Source organism: Eptesicus fuscus, chromosome 17 (genome assembly GCF_027574615.1).
Source record: "Eptesicus fuscus isolate TK198812 chromosome 17, DD_ASM_mEF_20220401, whole genome shotgun sequence".
Lineage (NCBI taxonomy): Eukaryota > Metazoa > Chordata > Mammalia > Chiroptera > Vespertilionidae > Eptesicus > Eptesicus fuscus.
The window spans coordinates 41,408,467-41,424,506 of record NC_072489.1 but is presented as its reverse complement, the minus strand read 5'-3'; the positions used below and the strand labels follow the sequence as shown (position 1 = coordinate 41,424,506).

At 37.8% G+C, this 16,040-nt stretch overlaps 1 protein-coding gene across 1 annotated transcript in view; it reads left to right on the top strand.

The window, feature by feature from the left end:
• HPSE2 (heparanase 2 (inactive)) overlaps positions 1–16,040 on the top strand; it is a 538,739-nt gene that overhangs the window by 354,168 nt on the left and 168,531 nt on the right. The gene's annotated exons all lie outside the window — the stretch shown is intronic.

The window sequence follows — 16,040 nt, the reverse complement described above, 5'->3', positions numbered from 1 at the left end:
CATTAATGGCAGTGGTCTTAATTAGTGCCAAGAGAGTCACTAATATGAAGCAAATTAAAAAAAAAAAGAATATGAAGGGAATGAAGCAGCTTCAAGAGAGAATAACCCCTCCAACATTCCAGGAAGAAGCTTACAATGGCAAAACTATGTTACCCTAAGGAGAGATTGACTTGTAACAATAATTATCTGAAATATAAATTTACATTTTCTATAAGTCTCCTTATACCATTTATTCCAGAATGTCCAACATCTTACAATGTTTCACAGTTTTATACTGGAATCCTGCCCTTCCTTTTTGTAAGAAATCTATCCCACAGCATCCTCCAAATCATCTCTCATCTAATGTGGTTTTCATAGCTCAGCTACATGCTCCCATTCTGTGCCCTCAGAGCTATCAACTATGGCCATCTTTCTCAGTTACTCTAACCCTTGCTCCCTAGCTCATTAACTCTTGTCTTCCTCTGTTTTAAGTGGGTCACAGTAGTCCTTGCATATTCATAACAGGTGTGAAAGAAAGTGGATGAAATCTTTATTAGGTATCCCAAAAGGATTTTTGGTTTGTTGGCAATCAGTCACTTCAATTATAATGGAAAATATTGTATTCTACCTATATGCTCTAAGTTTCTCTAAACAACAAGTTCCAAATATTTTCAGAAATTCTTATCCTCCTCCAAATTGTTTTTGTGAGTCACGGATAGACTAAGTCTGAAGATCTTGTCATTCTTTTGCTTAAAACCCTTCAGTGTCTTCCTTTTGCACTTAGACCAAAAGCCAAACTTTCTACTCTTTGTGATTGCATCTGGTGCTACTCCACCCTTACTCACTCTGTCCCAACACACTCGTGGTCTTCTGGTTCGTAGAAAGTTCACGGACATGTCTGCCTCAGGACCTTTGTACATGTTATTTTTCTGCCTGGAATACTGTTCTCCTCATTTTTTTGTGTGACTTGCTACTTCTCATCTCTTAAGACACAACTTACATGTTATCTCCTTCAAGTGGCCTTCCCTATAAAATAGGTTCTTCACCGATTCACATTCTTAGCTTTTTTTTTCATAGAATTTATTTTAACTTACAATTATTATTTTTATAACTTGTTTTTGTAATTTGTGAGTTTTTCTCTTCCACCAAAATAGCATTATTTCATTCAACAAGTTCTGATTTAGGCAATTGTTTTTCTTTTAAGCAACACTTTCATTTTATTAATTGCTTAAAAGTGGCATGTTCAAACTACAACAAAGAAAGAATAATAGAACCAGACACCCATGTGGTTGAGCACATGGGCATTGATATTAGAAGACTTGTGTTTGAACCACAGTTCTTTTCATTGTTATCTCTGTTACCTTTGCAAATTTTTATGAGACTCAGTTTTCTTTTTTTTTCCCAATTAAGTTAACATTCAATATTATTTTGTATTAGTTTCTGGTGTACAGCATAGTAGTTAGACAACCATGTAATTTATAAAGTAATCCCACCGATATTTCAAGTACCCACCTGGCACCATGCCTAATTATTACATTATCATTTACATATTCCCTGCCCTGTATTTTACATCCTCATGACTATTTTGTAACTGCCAATTTGTAATTTTTAATCTCTTCACCTTTTCACCCAGCCCTCCAATTAGGCAATTGTTTATTGGGCATTTACTGTGGAGGGAAATAACAACAATGATAATAACAATAGGGCAGGAATTGTCACAAACTTTTATGTGCCTTACCATATCTCCTCACGACAACCAAATGAGGTAGGGACTCTTTTTATCTCTATTTATGTACAACTTAGAGAAAGTTGTAGAAAATCCAAAGATTGCATAGAAGGTGGCAGAGTTTGGGCTTGAAGTTTGGATCTTACTTTAAGGAATAATCTATTAACTATTACTGCTTTGATAGCAATATATGATCCTTTACTGAAAGTATACATTCCAGTGTGGGAATTTAAATCCTATTCACTGTCCTCACAAAAGGCTATCTGGATGATGTAGGATAAAGGTTGAACTTGAAGAATTTATAGTATTTGTAGGGAGAACTAATGAAATAAGTATACAAATATAAATGGGTAAGGCTTGATCAATTATCATAGCTGACTGGTAGGGATCAGAGAAAGCTCTTCTTCCCTAGTGAAGCACACTTTATCATGCAAATGGAATGAAATGAGTGCAGTATTTTTTATATCGGAGAAATAGATTGTTTTATAAATACATTTTGTTTATTGGCTACTTTAAAAATACTGGCCATCTCTCAAGATATAGATCATATGTTTGCAACTACTCTAAAAATACCCCCAAAGTTTTTATCTCACTTGAGGACAACAAGTAGCACCTGAAATCTGCCATTTATTCCTTCCAGCTATAGTGTTCAGTCAAGATTTGGAACAATTCCAGAAAATCCTGGCCAGGAGGACTCAGTAAAAATTAAAACCAAATGCCATGTTTCTCTAACCCTGAGAAATGCTGAGGTGAAAATTTCTTAATAATGTAAAGGAAATCAAGAATGTGTGGTAGAGGATGTATGTAGTAAAGCATTAATTGTAGAACCATTTCATTGCTGGGTATTTACCCAAAAGAAATGAAAACATATACCTATGCAGCACAAGAACTTTTTATCTGGGGGTGGGGGTGGGATGAGGGCATGCGACAGGGGTTAGGGGAGGCTGAGGGAAGGTCAATGGGGGAAAAATAGATATATGTACTACTATATGTAATACTTTAAACAATAAAAAAAGAAAAAGAAATGTTCATAACAGTTTTATTAAAAATAGGCAAAAACTAGAAACAGACCAAGTGCCATTAACAAGAGAATAGATTAAACAAACTGTTGTATATTTGTATAAAGGAATGCTACTCAGCAAGATAAAAGAACAAACTAATGATACACTCCACAAATGAATAAATCTCAACATTATGCTAAATGCAAAAAGTCATATAAAAATACATTTGTATCATTCCAATTACATGAAATTTTGGAATAGATTTTAAAAATTGGGACATTGACTGCTCTGTCGATGTAGGGGGTAGGGATATGGATTGAGAGGGAAAGTTACATGAGGGAATTGTCTGAGGTGAGTATAATGTAATCTACATCTTGATAGCAATTTAGTTTTCACAAGATTATGCATTTGTTGAAATTCATCAAATTATATACTTAATATTTATACATATCATTGTATGTAAAACTTAAGAAAAATAACCATGAGCAGATACTGAACTCTAACCAATGGTATACCTGATGAAGTGTTTAGGATGAAGTTTACCAAAGCCTGCATTTTACTTTGAAATGCCTCAACACATAAAATAAATCAATGAATGGATAGAGAGATAGATTGATAAATGTGTGGTAGAGGATGTATATAGCAAAGCATTAATTGTAATACCATGGTGATGGATATATGGTTTTCACTAAATAATTCTTTCACCTATCTCTGAAATTTTTCAAAATAAAATATTAGGAAAGTAGGCCTGCATTGTTACACCTAAATACATAATATTATTTATTACAAAATAATATATTGCTGTGAAAATATGTATGAGAACATAATAAATGGGAAAATGCTTTTGTCAAGTGAATAAAGTAAAATATAAAATATACAAGTCATACCCCAATAATATAAAATGCACATAAACTCAAAGAAAATGCACTAATAGATTTATAGTGTTAATCTTTAGGTAGATGGCATATAGGGACTTTTTTATTCTCATATTTACTTTTTTGTAGTTTCCAGTCTTTCTGTAATCAGCATGTAGTGCATTTTTCTTTATAATAGAAACCAGCAGTACCCAGCTCCACTCTTTCCACCTCTTATTGCCCCTCTCTAGAAGCATCATCATAATTTTAGCCACTTCTGATACTTGTTTCCATATTTCTAAGTGATAGTCTGATCCTGCTGTTTCTTGATTTTTTCCCAATTCAAATATTGTCTATTAATTTCCTCCTATGGAAAATGAGAATTTAGCTCTCTTACCTCCCTAACTCCTTGCACACTGAAACATACTTACCTTTGTCCCCTCCAACATTTTACTTCTTAAGTATTGGTGAGATCAGAACTCAGTGCTCACATTTTTATTACTAATAAATATGATTCACAGCAGAGAATGTGATGTTACATTTTCTTTCCTTCACAACTTTTTGCTTTCCCTGGAATTAATAACTGTCTTTTTCATTTGCCTAGTTTCCTATTAATCTATCCCTAACTCTGTGTCAGAGGGTCAGTCTCTCTCAGTGCAAACACCCCAGGTAGCCATCAGTTTCTTCTTGTCCTTGGAGAAGCTCTCCTGGAGCAGGCCCTCCTCTGGTCCCATCTGGACTGGTTGATCTCTGTGCTTCCTGCACAGCTGTTGTCCTGGGATCTTCCTTCACCATCATCCTGGAGATTCCTTTGACTCTCTTATTTGTTGGATCCATGCCTTTTTTTTTTTTTTTTTTTTGAGGTTTACTCCCTATTTTGGGGGAACATTTTTCCCCAGGAAATGCCTGAGAAAAGATAAATGAGAAGTAAACATGTTGAGACCTTGTATTAGAATTTGATTTATATTTTGGATGCATAAAGATTTCCCTAAGATTTTGATGCTTTGGCTCCATTTTGTTCTAGCTTTCCTTGTAACTATTGAGAAATCCAATGCCTTTTTAATTTTCAATCCTTTTATTTGCCTTGTTTTTTTCAATCTTGGTACTTTTAATATCTTTTTGTCCCAAGCGATCCTTTACATGGTTCCTTTTTTTTTTTTCTGTTCAGTAGGTATGTGGTGGACCCTGTCAATCTGAAATTCTTACCCTTCAGTTTAGAAATTTCTTTATGAATTGTTTTCTTGGATAATTTTTCTATGCTCTCTCTTTATGGAAATTCCACTAGTCAGATATCAGAAGTCCTCAAACAGTACTCTAATTTTTATATATTTTTCTCTTCCTTGTTTTTTTCTTTCATTTTCTGATAAATCTCCTTAATCATCTAAATTTTCTGTTGACATTTTCATTTCTGTTACATTTCTAATTTCCAAAAGCTCTTTTTAGTCCTCAAAATTTTCTTTTTTTATGGCTTCATATAGTTTATTTCCTTGTTTCTCTGAGGATATTAATTTTAGTTGTTTATTTAGTTTCTTTTGTTCTTTTCTCTCCCCTTCCTCTTTTCCTCTATTCCCCCTCTCTCTCTCTCTCTCTCTCTCTCTCTCTCTCTCTCTCTCTCTCTCTCTCTCTCTCTCTCTCTCTCTCTTCTTACAGTTTCTGAATTAAACATTTTGTCCTCTATGTCCTTCCTTCCTTCCCCATTTCTTTATTTTGGTTTTCATCTCTCACATGAATTTTCCTAAATGTCAAATGATCCTTGGATCTCCACTAATATTTAAGTGAGAGGTATGAAAGCTGGTTGGACTTTTTGTTGTTGTTGTTCATGGACATTTCTTCTCAACTAGTGGGTGTTTATATAGGGTGATCTGGCTGGGATATTACATCATGAAAATCCCAATTGTCCATAGCTGTTTCTCAACTGAAGATATGTGGATTCTCACATCATTTGCTATATTCTGTGGCAATATGTTGTTTTGGTTTAAGAATATAAAGAAAATTTGCTCTCACAGAGATATACAGCTAGAAAACAGAGGAATATTTGAATAGCCTTTTTCAGGTTTTTGTGGCTATTCTTCTCAGATACTATATTGAAATTCTACAAGTGATAATTTCCTGAAGATTTGTCACAATGTGAAATATGAAGCCATATCAATAGACTTTTTATACTCTGATGCATTAAAATCTATTGGTCTTGTATTTTGAATGTATCTTTTACCCATGTATGATGTTGTAACACCATGCATTGATCATTTGGAAAATATTGTTTTGCTGAGTTGTGAATTGTTATGCAGATATTCCAAATGTTGGCACATTTCATTATAATGCATCAAGCACATTCATTATCACTGCTGACCTAATCAAAAAAGTCTTTACGTTTTGGGAAACAGACAAAGCTCATAGTACAGATACAAATATCCTAAAATCCTAACTTTTATTCAACAGTTCAAAATTTATAATCAGCAGCAGGTTTTGTCAATTGTTTTCCTTGAAGTAACAGGCTTGCTTTGTTCATTTTTGTGAAAAACTATCTTTTAAATACCCAAGTCTGAATAATCACAATTTGTCTGTCAGTCATTGTTTCAAGTAAAAATGTTCCATGAAAAAATTACCAATTCAGTTTACAACTTGAATAATCATATAAGTGTTTGTCCTTGAGACAGACATCATACTTTGCTGTGGAGATGAAGTCTTTTATGTATATTTTTCATTTAATCATACAGATTATTTTTTCAATATGTACTCAGGGGTTAAAATTTAATAAAATTAATAACTTTTATTACTTTATCAGGGGAAGTATTTTTGTTTTATTGCAACTATATGACAATGATCACTAAGACAGTTTGATTCTCCTGACTTGACCTGTGGTAAACTGCCAGAAGTTTTACCCATTGTTGCTTTTGTACCATCAGTCCAACTGTTGTTCCATGAAAAAAAATTACCAATTCAGTTTACAGCATAATTTTCCAGTACAAACTTGAGAGTCAAATCAGTTATTTTACACTTCATATATTATTTCACCATTTGTATTTAGTGCCAAGCCTAATATTTAGTGCCAATAAACCAAGTTATTTTAGTGCCATTCACATAAAAGATTTTTATTAATGCTTAATTGGGTGGATACAAGAGAAAAAGCTGTCTGGAGATTTATCCAAATATTAATATCCTGAAATATTAACTTTGTCTTCATGCTTGTAGCTAAATCTTTAATTTAACAAATTACTGTATTATTGGGAAGTGACACTGGGGTGATTCCTTTTCCTAACTTTATTGAGTTTTCACCCAGTAGTCATTCAACACTGTCAATTGCAGAAGGCTCTATCAGTCTTTCATCTACCTAATGCACCTTTCTAGCCAATGTAATAAAATAACCTACTCTTTCAAGTACAATAAACTTCAAAATAATTTTTAAATGTTATTGCAAAATAAGTCAACAAAATTTTTTAATTTTCATATAGGCATAAGAAAAACGTTAGAATTTCAAAAGAATTTATTGGATGGTTATGGAGTTATACAGATATAGCAGGTATAATGGAAAAAAAGCTTATTGAGAACAGTAGATGTACTGAGGACAAACTGAGTTAACCATTGAAAACATACACACTTATATTCCAAAACCATACTTTAGAAGTCTAGAAAACAAGAATATACAAGCATATATTCCATTAATTGTCTGAGCAATGCCATTATCACATGTCATATAGGCTCTGGAAAACTCAATGTACACTTGTGAGAGAATGAGAGTGAAATGGCAAGTAAGTGTCTTAGTGTTATAATGAAGAGTTTTTATCTCATGAATCCCTGAAAGGATCTTGGGGACCCTTTCAACAATCGGTGACCTCCCTCCAGTTGATTCTAGTGTACTCCAAAGCTTGAGAACCACAGCCATAGATGATGACTGCCTGGATTTGATTATAAGAATACATTCATCACTGTATTTTCCGGTATAAATCTTTGTTCAGTAGCTTCTTTATTGACATGTGGATAGGAGAAAAGATTTAAGAAAAATTGCCCTTGGAATTGGCCTTTAGAAAATTCCTTGACCCTGGTAATTAGAGTCAAAGCTTCAAGTCATTTAATTTTCAATAAGATTTTCCTCAGATGAAAGTCAGCACTTTTCTCTATTTGGTCTTAGTCTGCACTTATACTAGTATACACCATTCCTCACTTCTATTGTTGCAGAAAATGAAATATGGTGATATACTATAGCTATAGTCTTAACCTTTTGCACTCGGATGTCGAGTGTGACTCGACACGGTTAGCATTAGAATAAAGGAATCGAGAAAAAAGCAAGTGAGTGCAAAGGGTTAAAGAGATCAATTTTATAATTTAAAATTCTAGCTACATTTAAAATATAAAATGAACATTTTAAAATATGTTTTTATTGATTTTAGAAAGAGAAGAAGGAGAGGGAGAGAGAAAAAAAAAGTAGTGAGAGAGAGAAAAACATTGATGAGAGATATAAACATCAATTGTCTGCCTCCTGCATGCCCTCCTACTAGAGACTGAGCCCTATACCTGGGCATGTTCCCTAACGGGGAATGGAACCAGTGACCTCTCAGTGCTTAGGATGATGCTCAACCAAGGCAAAAATGAACATTTTAAAAAAGTCCTTGCAAGAGCAACCATGGATTTGCCTGCAATATAAGTAAATGTGAGAAAATGACTCTGAGAAGAGCATCTATTGGAAATTCGTGAACATTGCCAGGGCCAATGGGACATTAGAGTGACTTGTTAAGCAGAAATTCTGCTTAAAAGGAAAAACTGAAGGAATCCATCACAAAAATATTAAATTTTAGAGAAAAGAGTTCAAGCAAAATGTGGACCCTATTTATAAAAATTGGAAACATGATTCAACAATGTAAGTAATTCACAAGAGTACTTAAACATATTTAAAACACTGTTTTGGAAGCAAAGAATCTATAGAGCACTGCATTATGGTTTGGTAGAAAGAAAACAGGCTTTGAAGTCAAGCAGGCCTAGACAGATCCCTCTGATCCTTAGTAGATTTGGGGCCTTGGGGAGAAAGTAAATCCTTCAGAGCTCAGTTTTCCCACCTATAAAGTAGAGTTAATGCCCAAAACTATTGTGAAGATTAAATGAGGTAATGCACAAAAAGCACTTTGCATAATACATATATACAATACTAGAGGCCCGGTGCACAGATTCATGCACTGGTGGTGTCCCTTGGCCTGGCCTGCGGGGATCAGGCCCGAAAACGGCAGTCCGACATCCCAGAGTGTGAGAGGGCACTCTGCAAAGTTGCCATCTCTCGGCAGCTCCTGCGTTGAGCGTATGTTCCCTGGTGGTCAGTGCGTGTCATAGTTCCCTGGTGGTCAGTGTGTATGTTCCCTGGTGGTCAGTGCGGCCAGTCACTTAGCCTTTTATATATATACTAGAGGTGCAGTGCATGATTCAATCATGCACGTGTAGGGTCCCCTACACGCTTTCGCTTTCGATCATGGGGGAGCTGGGTGCCTGTCCACTGGTGCACCAGGCCTTTCAGAAGCCTCCGGCGTGGTGGAGGCTTCTGAAAGGCCTGGTGCCTGAGCGGACAGGCACCCAGCTCCCCCGCTTTTGATGGTCTGTGGCGGGACATGAGCTCACTGCCCCAGAGGCCCCTTCTGTGCCGCAGCACAGCCGTGGCGCAGATGCTGAGCTCGAGCCGCTGCTGGTGACGCGAGCTCAGCATCCCGCCGGCCCAATCGGCCACCCCAGCCACCCTGAGTCCCGCCTCCCCGCGCCTCCTGGCCAATCGCGGGCATAGCGAAGGTATGGTCAATTTGCACATTTGTCTATTATTAGATAGGATAGATATGGATCTTCACAAAATATGTTTTCTTCTTCCTTCCCCTTCAGTCTTTCTGTGACCCTTCCCAATCTTTCTGTTTATGAAAGTGTCTCACTATGGAATATACAGATGTTTAGCACATATTCCATTACTGAGCATTTTTATAGCACTCTGCAGATGCTTCAAGGCTTTTGCTTACGGTCTTTTCAGCCAAGGGGGAAATTGAGCAGTTCTTTGGGGTAACCCTGTTATGTTTTATTTATTAATTCATTAAAATGGTATTTATTGAGTACCAATAAATACGTTCAGGCATTGTACTAGGTGTTATAGATCAGCGATTTTCAACTGGTGTGCTACAGCGTACTGGTGTACTACAAGAAATTTTAAAACATGCAATTCCTGACTATTTAGTCAAGGGAACTGACCTCCTTTCCCTTAGATTTTTAAATTAAAAAAAATTACAACAGCCAACACAATAATAGTCTGGTGTGAATGTATTAAAAATTATACCTATTTTTTTTTGTCAGATTGGCAAAAAATATATTTTTGGTATACCGCAGAATTTTAGTCATTAAATTATGTGTGCCATGGTGAAAAAGATTGAAAATCGCTGTTACAGATAGAACTTAATGGGCTTCTGGTTAGCAAGGAGTTTATCCCTCTAGCGATCAGATCTGCACATCACGCTTATTCTCCTTCCTTAAGAGAAAGTGGAAAAGGATAGGTGCTCCTGGTAAAGATCACAATAAGAAGAAAATCCTTGTGGGTTCCAGTGATAGCTATGGCTCAACATATATGTGCTACAGAGGATTTAAGAAGGAAAGGATAAGGAGGGAATGGAGTCATAAATGACATATGGAGAGAGAAAGAGAGAGAGAGAGAGAGAGAGAGAGAGAGAGAGAGAGAGAGAGAGACTGACTTTCTGAACACAAGTAGAGCCCTAGGTGGTTTGGCTCAGTGGCTAGAGCGTCAGCCTGCAGACTGAAGGGTCCTGGGCTCAGTTCCGGTAAAGGGCACATGCCTGGGTTGGAAGCTCAATCCCCAGTAAGGGGTGTGCTGGAGGCAGCCAATCAATTCTTTCTCATCATTGATGTTTCTATCTCTCTCTCCCTCTCCCTTCCTCTCTCTGAAATCAATAAAAAATATATTAAAAGCGAATAGAACAATAGAATAGCTCTTTGTTTTCAGAAAGAGAAGACTATCCATACACACCTATATGTGTATATATGTATTGTACATATTTTAATTTCTCATTTTCTGGGATCAAGCTCTGTGCTAAGTTCTTTATAGAAGTGATCCAGAGCATGGGTTTTGCATTCTAACAAACTGAGTTCATGTCTTCAATACCTACTGTCTATGTGACCTTAGGCCAGTTGCTCAGCACCTCATTGAGCCTCATTCAATGCCTTCTTTTGTGACCAAGTGGTAGGCTTCTTAGCTTACCATTGGCCCAAGAAGTGCTTGCAGCTTACCTCTCACTTTGATTATTCTGGAAGGCTGCATAGTCTCCATTAGTAACTCCCTTTTCCTCCATCATTCCCATGGAAGCTGTCCATCTCCTATTGATTTGGGCAAGAGAGAGTGAGCAAGTCTCTTCCTAGTTCACGATATATACACACACAAAACCCCAAAGATGTCTCCATCTGGAATTATCTCCAGGTTCCCACAGGTGTCTCCCCTGCCTAAGGAAGGAAAGTTTGAGAAATACTGGTGCAGTGTCTTGCACATAGCTAATAACATCTGCCATTAATTAAAGTTGCTCAAGCACATTATATGCATTATATCAAGGGCATCTGCTAAATGTATGGATATTAAAGAGGCAGCTTTTAGAGACTTGTTAGACTTGAAATCCCAAGATCATGCATTCTGTCTTCATGCCAGATCCCAAATGTCCTTGTTTTAATTATTTTGGAGCCCACCCTGGAGAAGTGTTGGTTGATTATATCTGTCCATATTGTTATTCATGGTAAATCAAAGGGTCTGGATGCCAGCTTAGACTTAGAAATTCCTGATCTTCACTTTCTTTATTGCTCTGTTAAACAAGTATTGCACTAATCTGGAGTCAGACTATCTGTTTTTTAATTCTGGCACTAATGCTTATTACTTTGTACAAGTCATTTAACTTCACTGAGTGTCAGTTTTTGCATCTGTAAAATAGGTATTCATTCATTCAAAAATATTTATGGAGTTTCTACTCTGTGACAAGCACTGTTCCAGGTGCTTGGGATAGATTAGTGAACAAAACAGATAAAAATCCCTGCCTTTATGGAACTTACATTCTGGGAGAGTGTGGGTGGGGTTTGGTGGGAAGGAGAAGGGTGGATAAAGGGTGACAATAAACAATCCTATATAATAAGAGGGTAATATGCTAATTAGACCGGGTTGACTGGACGTATTCTGGACGTCTGACTTCCTTCTGGACAAAGCCACTGTGGCGGGGGCTAAGGCAGAGGCAGTTAGGGGCGATCAGGCTGCCAGGGGAGCAGTTAGGAGGCAATCAGGCCAGCAAGCAGAGGAAGTTTGGGGGCAACCAGGCCAGCAGGGGGGCAGTTAGGGGGCGACCAGGCCGGCAAGCAGAGGCAGTTAGGGGCGATCAGGCAGGTATGTAGAGTGGTTAGGGACGATCAGGCAGACTGGCAGGGGAGCAATTAGGAGGTGGCCAGGACAGCAGGGGGCAGTTAAGAGGCAGCCAGGACTTCAGGGGACAGTCAGGGGGCTGCCAGGCCGGCAGGGGCCAGTTAGAGGGCTGCCAGGCTGGCAGGGGACAGTTAGGGGGCAACCAGGCTGGCAGATGGGCAGTTAGGGGGTGACCCGGTCAACAGGGTGGCAGTTAGGGGGTGACCAGGCCGGCGGGGGGGGGGCAGTTAAGGGGCGACCAGACTAGCAGGGGACCAGTTAGGGGGCGATCAGGCCGACAAGCAGAGGCAGTTTGGGGCAATCAGGCAGGCAGCTAGAGTGGTTAGGGGCAATCAGGCAGGCAGGCAGGCAGGCAGGTAAGCCGTTAGGAGCCAGCGATCCCGGATTGCGAGAGGGATGTCCGACTGTTGGTTTAGGCCCCATCTCACAGGGGTCCCAGATTGGAGAGGGTGCAGGCCGGGCTGAGGGACCTTCCCCCTGTACATGAATTTCATGCACTGGGCCTCTAGTAAATATAATAAGAAAATTATATGGTATGTTAGAAGGTCAAAAGTTGGAATAAAGGAAATGTTGGATGGATGAGGGCAGACTGCACTATTAAATGGAGTTATCTTTGAAAAGGTGAAATTTGAGCAAGATGTAAATAGGAGGTGAGGGCCTTAGCTAAGCACATACCTGGAGCAAGTGTATTACAGGCAGAGGGAGCACCTAGATCAAAAGGCTTCAAGACAAGAGTGGGCCTTAGGTGTCATATTAGTTCCCACCACATAAGATTGTGAAGATAAAGGAGATGACACATGTAAAGCACTGAGCCTAGTACTTAACTTTGATGAGTATTTAGTAAATTTTGGTTACGATTATTATCATCTTTACGGAAGTCACGTTTCTAAATGTTATAGACTCTTTCAAGATGATCCATATGGCACATAAATAGAGTAGTGCCTTTTTGAAATTGCTGCTTTTCTTCATACATATTCTTGACTTTTATACACTTGACTTTTGACTACTTTGAGGTGAAAAATACATTTATTATCTCTGAATACTTTCTTTCCCTTGGCAAGAGTCATGAAAAAGGTGTAAACTGTGTTATATTAAAAATGTTTTTAAGTTAAATTGGATATGTGATCACTGTTCCCAGGTCTTCAGTTGCTGTATCAGTCTCTTGGTGGTTATTATCTAAAAGGCTGCTATAGTTAAAGGCACAGCTACCTCCAGGGAAGTCTTTCCAATATTCCCAAACAGTGTACCAATTTTTCTTTCCATGTTTCTTTTCAATTTTGAAGAAAAGAATGGGAGAGTTTGTTATTAAAATTCTATTTTGGCTATCTCTAACTGCAAATTCTTGGAGAAATTGAAGCTCTGTATACATAGTTAGTGTTTAATGTAATGTATTGTGTGAAACCTTTATATCTATCAAATCTTGTGGCTACTTTATATAAAAGTAAAACCTTGAAAGACCTGACTACCTTGCTACTCAAAGTGTGGGCCAGGCCAGGAGTGTCAGCACTGCCTTGGATTGTTTAGAAATGCAGACGCTTGTGCCTCACCCTAGACCAGTTACTGAGTCAGAATCTGCAATCTAATAACATCCCCAAATGCACATTAAAGTCTGAGAAGTACTGCCCTGACAAAACAAGTATCATCAATACCATCTTCCTCAGATTAGGGCAGTAAGCTGCAGCGAGAGCAGGTTATTTGTATAATGAATGGCGATTCCAGATTTAACTGAGGTCTGTTCACAGAGATGAGTGCATACTTTTTCCACTACACTATTTCCCTCACAGTTCTTTTAACAGACGTATTTCATAATCTATTTTATAGAGGGAAAAAAAGAAATAGCTCAGCTTCCACTTGAATGCACTTTGAAAGCATTTGACCGGTAGACTGAGTGAAACACTTGGTCCAAAGAAGCGGGCCTAGATGATGATACTTGAATTTGTGTGTAGCTCAGGGTGGATGAGTCATAGGCTCCCCTGTTCTGCCGAGATAACCTTCCTTTCAGTTGGATTAGGGAATCCAAGTGTAGTTGTTGGCAGGATTCTCCCCAAATCCTACTTTGATGAGAAGAACACAGGAGGGAATGGGTAACAACAGACGATGGCCTGAGGAGATGAACAGTCTGGCCTACTAGTCAGGGAATATCTATTTTTATGAGTAACAGGTATTTTTATGGTTTGCCTTAAGTGAATCGCCTCTGATGTTGGGAAAACAGACTGGGAACAGCTGGACCACGCTTTGGATCAGTTGCAAAACAACTTGATCCATTTGTCTCTGGTGTCATCTGATCCCTTGGAGAGCTGTATTATCTCAATGTGGATGTTTGACTTTCAGGCTTGCTTTGTGCCGTGAGCACTCTATTTGATTGTGTTCCTCAGATTACATGGAATGTTGATTATATTCATTTAAGAGTTTGAATTCTAGGATTACCGAACATGGAACCTCATAAGTGACTGGATCCCAGTATCTTATAGACCCATCATTATATTTACCACTGTGGGAACTCTGATTCCCAGGGGTAAACCATACTTGATAGCATCTGGGAAAATCATACAGATATTCAAAGTCATTTCCAATTTTCAATCTCTGGTAATATAGTCCATATTATCACCTTAGGGGGCCTTTGTGAGCAACACTTTTCAAAGTGATCTCAGTTATTATTTAGTATTAATATTTTTTTCTTGGAAAAATTAAGCAAGAGACACTCACCATTTATAGGTTTGCAAAGTAAAATTGAATACACTTGTGTGATTTCAATAGCAGCTAAATATTTTCTCTTAAGAAGTTTAGAAATGGATGGGGGGGCAATGGGGTGATAAGGACACATATGTAATACCTTAATCAATAAAGAAAAAAAAGTTTAGAAATGACTTGTCTTTTGATGACAAATTGAGATTGAGCCCAGCTTCTGTCACAGGAGAAAGGACTGAATGCTCTGAGTGAATCATTTACCCTGGCAGACATTTGTTCTCCTTAAGAAAACTGGCAGCTTTCTTCTCTCTGATAAGAAATGGTCAACCAAATTTATGGCAGTGGAAACTGGAGGTCATGATAAAATTATATTACCACATCTATAACCACCATCATTACCACCACAACCACCTTTTCTGAAAGTCATAGTTAGGCTCCTTTCAAAGGAACAAAATCTCAGCGAGTTCAAGAAAGCAAAAAAACAAAAAAAACGAACAAAAAAAGTATGTTGTTAGAAGCTATGGAGGATGGTTTTGAGCATGTGCAGGATGTAATTTCATTATTGTCTAGAGTTACATGGCTGTTTCTGGGATCAGGAAGTTTCTTAAACAGAATATATTGTTGTTACATGGCAGTGTAACTGTGGTTTTTGCTGGTATTTGGTGTGGAGGTGGGTAGCTGTTTCCTGCCATTTCCCCCCTTTTTTCTCTCTTCCCACTTCATTTCATATAAATAAAAGGATACAAAGCTAAGGGTAACAAAGAACCACCATCCACAAACACTTAAATTCTACACTTGGCCTATAGAAATCAAGGAATTCAAATTTTCTATAATTTTAAAAAATTTGTTTACATTGTGTGTAATTAGTAGAGTTTTTTCAATGCTTGTTCAACTTTTACATAAGATGCTTTAATGTGAATCACATGAAAAATGTGGTTGAACATTATGAGCCCTTTAACATTTGCATGTCCTTTTCTGTGTGATTAGATTTATAAATTTGGTGTAAATTTGGGCAGAGGGAGTTGTAAAATGCCCTTCCTTTTTGGATACTTGGTATGCCCTGAGTGAAGGGATGGTGATTTCCCTGTGGCATAGGTGACATTTTTATTTCATGAAGAGCTGAGTTTTGCCATAAGGAGAGCAGAAAGCTTTTGTTCCAGACAGGGAAAAAGTGGTAGCATAACCAGCAGTACCAATCTTTCAGTGCTTAAGAAACCAGCCTAGTGAGTAGGCAGACTATGGGCTGGTGGGACTCAAAATCCATGAAAGACTTCCAGGTCCTAAGAGATTTCCCAGATCCTTAACTACTTACCACAGGAGCCAAAATCACTGCAAGTTCTTTGGGTTTAAGGTGCTTTTTAAGTTCATCA